Source organism: Dreissena polymorpha, chromosome 5, assembly GCF_020536995.1.
Source record: "Dreissena polymorpha isolate Duluth1 chromosome 5, UMN_Dpol_1.0, whole genome shotgun sequence".
Taxonomy (NCBI): domain Eukaryota; kingdom Metazoa; phylum Mollusca; class Bivalvia; order Myida; family Dreissenidae; genus Dreissena; species Dreissena polymorpha.
In genome coordinates, this window is record NC_068359.1 from 8,654,727 (window position 1) to 8,663,019 (window position 8,293).

Sequence of the window (8,293 nt, forward strand, 5' to 3'; positions counted from 1 at the left end):
CCCCTTTCCCCCCACCCCCTCCAAATTTTTTTTAAAACGTCTAATAAATTACCACACCCCACATTATTACCCCCTCTCATCCCCCCACCCCCCTACCCCATCACCCCCCCCCAATTTTTTTAAACATCTTATAAATATAACACCCCACATTATACCCTCCTACCCCCCTACCCCCCCACACCCCTCCCCCCCCACCCCCACCCCCTCCATTTTTTTTAAACATCAAATAAATTACCACACCCCGCATAATACCTTATACCCCCCTCTCACTCCCCCATACCCCCACCCCCCACCCTTCCCAATTTTTTTTTAAACATCTAATAAATAACCACACCACACATTATTACCCCCCTCTCACCCCCACCCCCCTACCCCCCCACCCCCACCCCCAATTTTTTTTTAAACATCTAATAAATTACCCCACCCCACATTATTAGCCCCTCTCACCCCCCACCCCCCCGTACCCCCACCCCCCCAAAAAAAAAATTTGTTTTTTTAAACATCTAATAAATTTCCCCACCCCATTATTACCCCCCCCACCCCCCCCCTCCCCCCGTCCCCCACTCCCCCCCCCAAATTTTTGTTATTTTTTTTTAAACATCTTATAAATTACCCCACCCCACATTATACCCCCCTCTCAGACCCCTAACCCCCCACTCCCCATACCCCCCCCCAAAAAAAAAGTTTTTTTTTCTTGATCATGACTGGCAGATGACCCCTATTGATTTTCAGGTCACTAAGTCAAAGGTCAAGGTCACAGTGACTCGAAATAGTACAATGGTTTCCGGATGATAACTAACATTAGGTCAAAGGTCAAGGTCACAGTGACAAAAAACGTATTCACACAATGGCTTCCACTACAACTGACAGCCCATATGGGGGGCATGCATATTTTACAAACAGCCCTTGTTCATTTTTATGTTTAAAATTTATTGGCCAAAGGAAAGTTACATTTGATACTACAAAATTAAGATTTATTCTAGCCAGGTTTGAAAAATTTTTTTATGGAATGCATTATTTTAAGGGTATGAATACCTGCTTGTTTCAGATGTATCGAGCGCAGTTGTTTATTTTTATTCGTCGTACAGGAAAAGAGAAGTAACAGAAATTCAACTATTGATAATATTATTTGAAATGTGTAGACTGCTACTTATAAACTGTATACAAATAGCTTATTTATTTCATGTTTGGACATGCTTGTGTACAGTAATTTGCCAATCTTTGTTGGACTATTTTAGGGAATTATTTGGGGAATTGCTCAGAATGCATTTATATTTCGCTGCAGCAGTAAATGTATACATAAATAGCTGTTTTCAAGCTTCATTATATAACTGCTATACATGTATTAATTAACCAATGTGATGGTCAGGGTGTCTGTTCAAGCTAAACAATATATGGCATATTATTAAATTATGTTTCACTTCATACCAAACCAACAAGAAGGATAGATGAATAGTAAATAATTCAATTGATACAAGATGTGATGGTCAGGATTTGTGTTCAAGCTATACAATATATGCCATATACATGTATTGTATAGCATGAACACAAACCCTGACCATCACATCTTGTATCAATTGAGTTATTTACTATAGATCTATCCTTGTTGGTTTGGGTATGAAGTGAAACATAATTTAACTTTTTATGTGTCATATTTAGCAATAGTTTCAACTTTTTGGGGGGTAAATATGAAATTAATATGGAAACGTGTGTATCAGTGGAATTTATTTTGAAAATGGATATTTGGCATAAGTCTAAAAGAAATTTAGTATCAGTATGTGGTGAAACATAATTTCACTTTTAAATGTTTCATATTTAACAGTATTCTACAATTTCGAATAATTTTGGTAGAATATGCAATGAATTTGGAAACATGTGCATCATTAAAAGTTTCATATTTAACAGTTTTCTACAATTTCGAATAATTTTGGTAGAATATGCAATGAATTTGGAAACATGTGCATCATTAAAAGTTTCATATATTTAACAGTATTCTACAATTTCGAATAATTTTGGTAGAATATGCAATGAATTTGAAAACGTGTTCATCATAATGTTGTTAAATATTTTGCATATTTGCTTTTTTGTAAATTAGTAAACAAGGATTTAAAAAAAAGACAGATTGATAAAAGTAAATCGTTTTGAGTGTAATAACTAATTGTGTGTGATACAATGCATATATAAGTTAGGGATTAATTTCACTTCATTTAAAGTTGGTTCAAAGTGTTGACAAAAGGTCCATTTTCTAGCTATTGATTTGTTGTGAAAAGTAAAATAATAATACAGGTCATACAAGGTGCTGTTCATAATTTACCATTTACTTCGTAATAGTTCATGAATGCTGCTAATGTTTTAAAACTTTTTTTTATCAACTGTTGGAAATGGTTTCTCAACAATGTTTAAATTTGCAAGTATTTAAAATAATTTACGCCTTCTACTTTTGCCAAGAATTGGGTGCAACATTTTGATTTATTATTACACATTTAGCAAAGTCATAATTTTCTTATTTTTGTTAATACATACAGTACATGTTCTTAGCTGTTTTGAAGCAATGATGTAACTAAGTATTTTAATTTTCTTTATAGTTTTTTAATGAACTAAGAATTGAAAAATGTCCATTTTGTAATTTTTACATTGATTTTGATGCATTTAATGAATTTATTTGAATGTATTTGCAAATGGTTGTAAATGTTCATGTACAAAGTATTTTGGTGTTAAGAATTTATAAATTATCAAAGTATTTCTCACAATTATTCAGTGTTAGTATATTTTAAAAGTTTGAACAATTGAGATTTTTTCATTTTATATGGAATTTTATGGGTTTGATGACCAATTCGATTGCACTTGCAAATGTTAGTCGGTATGTAAATTATTATTATAGTTTTTTAATGAACTAAGTATTGAAAAAATGTCCATTTTGTAATTTTTACATTGATTTTGATGCATTTAATGAATTTATTTGAATTATTTGCAAATTGTTGTAAATGTTCATATACAAATTATTTTTGTGTTAAGAATCCAAAAATTATCAAAGTATTTCTCACAATTATTATGTGTTAGTGTTTTTTAAAAGAATTTGAACAATTGAGGTTTTTTTCATTTTATATGGAATTTGATTGCACTTGCAAATGTTAGTAAATATGTAAATTGTTATAATTGTCAGTAGATTTATGAAGAAAAGGAAAATGTCAAACTTGTCAATTTTATATTGAATGCGTTTACAAATGTATGTTTATTTACAAAGCATATTTTCGATAAAAGTTGATGAATATACAATTATTATTATTCCCCGTTAAAATTGGAGGGTTATAGAATTGGCTTTCGTCCATCTTTCTGTCCTTCATTACGCTCGTCTTTCTGTCACAAATTTGTTCAGGGCCATATCTCAGAAACTATAAAAGATATCAACATTAATATGAACAATGATGACAGCTAATAATAGTTCGTAATAATACATAGTATAAAAAATGTTGATTTTAATGCAAAAAAAACTGACTTTTTATCCCTGGAAATGTTTGTATTAATATGTAAAATGATGACAATTTATAATAGCTGTATTAATACAAGTATCAAAAATGTTGATTTTGTATGCAAAACAATGACTTTGTTTGTGAAAATGTTCGTTTTAATACGAACAAAGATGACAGTTAATAATAGTTCGTTTAATACGAAATATCAAAAATGTTGATTGTTAATGGGAAAAAAAGACCTTTTCCCTGAAAATGTTTGTATAAATACCAACAATGATGACATCTATGAATTTATCAAGTATTTTTTATTTTTTTTATAGTGCGTAAATTTACGAAGTATGGTTATGTTAAAAATTTATGAATTAAACAAGTATTTCTGTTTTTTTTAAGTGCGTAAATTTACGAAGTCTAGTTTTGTTAAGAATCTATGAATACACCAAGTATTTCTGAAATTGTTTAATAATGCGTAATTTTAGGAAGTCTGGTTTTGATAAGAATCTATTAATTTGCGAAGTACCGAGTATTTCTGAAAATATATAATAGTGTGTAAATGTACGACGTATGTAAAGAATATATGAACTGACCAAGTACATGTATTTCTGAAAATTTTTAATGGAGCATAAATTTACGAAATATTATTTTGTTGAGAATATATGAATTGACAAAGTACAGGGTATTTCTGAAAAAATATAATAGTGCGTAAATTTACGAAGTATGGTTTTGTTAAGAATATATGAATTGACCTGGTGTTTCTGAAAATTGTTAATAGTGCGTAAATTTACGAAGTAAGGTTTTCCTGAGAATATATGAATTGATGAAGTAATTCTGAAAAAAAATAATAGTGCGTTAATTTACGAAGTATGGTTTTGTTAAGGATATATGAATTGACAAAGTATTTCTGAAAAGTTTTACTAGTTCGTAAATTTACGAAGTATGGAATTATTAAGAATATGAATTTACCAATTATGTCTGCAAAGTTTAAATAGTGCGTAAATTTACGAAGTATGGTTTTATGTAGAAGAATATGAATTTACCAAGTATTTCTGAAAAGGTTAAATAGTGCGTAAATTTACGAAGTATGTTTTTGAGAATCTATGAATTCACCAAGTATTTCTGAAATTTTTTAATAGTGCGTAAATTTACGAAGTATGTTTTGTTCTATGAATTCACCAAGTATTTCTGAATTTTTTAATACTGCGTTAATTTACGAAGTATGTTTTGTTAAGAATATGAATCACCAAGTATTTCTGAAAGTTTTTAATGCGTAAATTTACAAAGTATGTTTTTGTTCAGAATCTATGAATTTACCAAGTATTTCTGAAAGTTTTTAATAGTGCGTAAATTAACGAAGTATGGTTTTGTTAAGAATCTATGAATTCAACAAGTATTTCTGAAATTTTTTAATAGTGCGTAAATTTACGAAGTATGATTTGTTAAGGAATCTATGAATTCACCAAGTATTTCTAAAAGTTTTTAATAGTGCGTAAATTTACGAAGTATGTTTTTGTTCAGAAATGAATTTACCAAGTATTCCTGAAAGTTTTGAATAGTGCGTAAATTTACGAAGCATGGTTTTGTTTTAAGAATCTTATATGAACAAGTATTTCTGTTTTTTTTTGTAATAGTGCGTAATTTTACAAAGTATTTAATTTACAAAGTATTTCTGAAAAAAAAAATAATAGTGCGTAAATATACGAAGTATGGTTTTGTTAAGAAAATATGAATTGACCTCACATTTCTGCAAATTGTTAATAGTGCGTAAATTTACGAAGTAAGATTTGGTTGAGAATATATGATTGATGAAGTATTTCTGACAAGTTTTACTAGTTCGTAAATTTACGAAGTATGTTATTGTTACCAATTATGTCTGAACATTTTTAATAGTGCGTAAATTTACGAAGTATGGTTTAATTTCAATGAAAATGTTTATAGTGCGTAAATTTAAGTATGGTTTTGTTAAAAGTCTATGAATTAAACAAGTATGTCTGGGTTTTTTGAGGCGTAAATTAACAAAGTATGGTTTTGGTAAGAATCTATGAATTCACCAAGTATTTCTGAACATTTTTAATAGTGCGTTAATTTACGAATAATGGTTTTGTTAATCATATATTTATATTTCTTAAAAAAAAAAGAAGTTCATATATTTATGCCACATGGTGACAAGCTTAAAATGTTCGTAAATTTACGAATAATTTCTTAGTTGATGTCAAATGTGTTCTTTTTCCATTAAAATGTTCGTAAATTTACGCACTTTTTTAGGAAATATACAAGTTTGATAATTCCTGTTCATGCATTTTGATTCAAGGTTAAATTTGTGTGCAATAAAAGTGAGAAAAAAACACCTGTTTTTCTTCATTTTGCAACGAAAAAATGGAATATCAAAGGATATTCCCTCATAGAATTCCGATGCGTTAAGTTACTTATACCGTTTTATAGACCAGTTCATTGTTATTGTTTTGATTCCTGATTTTCGCGCATGCGCAATGCACTGGTAGTCAAAAGCATTGCTTACAGCTAACGCAAAGCATATGGATAACGAGACTTGTTTAGTCAATAAATCTATAAGAAACTAAAAAAAAACAACAGCTTCATGAATAAACAGCTGCAGCGCCGGGAGCCAGTTATCAACCAATGAAATTACTCGTTAGAAAATTGGTCACAACAACAACGACGCCTCGATATGGCGACTGCTAGTTACTGTTTCGGAATCGATGTAAATAAATTCAAAATACTTACTCACTTTGATTGTATTGGAATTAGTTTTTAGTGGTCAGTTGTTTATTTAACTCTCTTTCATCAATATCCAGCGACTTATTGTGATAGTATTGTTTGTAAATACGCATTAACCCCGGGGTTATGGTTAGATCGTAGTGCGGGGTTTTGTCCGACCTAGATATGATATGTCGGTTTGTTATACTTAAACGGTTGATATGAGGCCAATTCTTTTATGGCCAACGTTTGCAGATGATATTTATCTACAAAATAATATATAGGTTTATAAATTTTAAACGATAATGACTTTTTAATTTGCGATTTTGTAGCATTTGTGACATTCTGCCTATTTGGCATGTTCAACCCCTTGTCTATATATTATATATAAAACAAAATTGTGACGGGTCTCTATGGATATAACAGAAGCGAACATTACAACAGACGATGAAAGAGAATAGTTTAAGAATACCCATTTCTGAATCGTTTCAAGCTCTGTCTTAAAAGTCATCGACAATCTTCACGACGACAGCCATACACAGTGCCTATTGTGCCGACAATAAAACCCACTATCCCTATTCCTCCGATGACAAACCAGATGACTGTCGTAGAGCCTTTGATGTCATCAGATCCTTAGATAAAAAATATTGTTATGAAAACATAGGATTTGATAAACTTCATTGATTATCGAAATGCTTTCTTTTAGTTCTGTCACAAATAAAAAACAGTGTTAGTATAAAATGTAATCCTTAATAATTAAAGAGATTTTAGGAATTTTAGAAACTCGTATTTTCATGTTAACTGATCAATACGCCATAGGGACTTTTCATAAACATGTTTTGGAATTTACACACTATTTCTCTTTCTCGTCGTTAACATGCACTACTAATTTAACTAATCTAGTTGTTTATCAGTAATTTCATTGTTTTTGAATTTAAAATAAATAAAGTGATTATTCTAGGTTATCTATTAAATTTGCAATAGTAAGGAAACGCAGTTAATACTCAAAAACATTTTAAAAATAATTATTGACGCTCAAATTTTAGGGCAACCAAACTTGTTCTTGCGAAATATGTTGACGAAACGGAAACATTTATGTTGCTGGATACCGTTGCCACAATTCACAAATTCTCACTAAATAATTGACCACCCACACTTCATTTTCCCCAGTAAGTTCTTCTTCTCTCACAACTAAATTAATCAGCCAATGGATCAAACAATTTTAAATTCACTTAAACCAAAGGTGCTTAGAATGATTATCGATCACCTTTTCTTTTCAAGCAACACAGGTTGCGATCAACCAAATGATCGCATAGTTTGCTAACTGTAGCAGTTGACAACGTACAGTTTAATGTCGAATGACCGTTTAATATAATGAACAGCGCGCTATAACTAAGCGGTGTCACAAGAAATGAATACGAATTATTTACCGTTTCTATTTTACCGCTTTTCAACAGTATTTTCAATAACCAGATAGGATAAAATATGACTGACTCTGTTTATATTTAAATTATTATTGAGTATAACACATTAGAAAAAAACGATACTTAACTTATTAAAATTTGCCTTATTAGCAGAGTTTTCTATTTACGTATTTGTTTTACTAAAACACTATGGATTGTTAAAAGATTCTAACGATGCAAATCATTACCTATCATGGTTAAATTAAACAATCAAATGAGATACCAATAATATTTAATAATTAAATATAATTGTTGTTTAAAGTATCGCAAGGTGTGCGTTCACAAAAAAGGGTAGAACGTTTTTTGTTCGTAAGTGCTCAATTTGTTAGAAATTTCAAGTTTCTTCACTTTTATCATCTTTATAACTGTGTTTGGGTAGGCAACAACAATTTGCAAAATTGTTAATACATGTTCATCTGTATTAAGTAAGCAACTTATCATAATTAACGCATGTATTCTTTAGTATTTGTGAATAGCATTATTTACTTATGTATGCAAAGTAATACTTATGGTGTACTGCTTTTGCTCCAAAACGTGTTTAAGGTTTTCAACGTTTAATATAATTTCACTGTCAATAAAATAGAATGCATATAACGACACGTATCCCTTTACATCATCTATTATTTCTTTAAGGTGGTCGTAAATAATAAA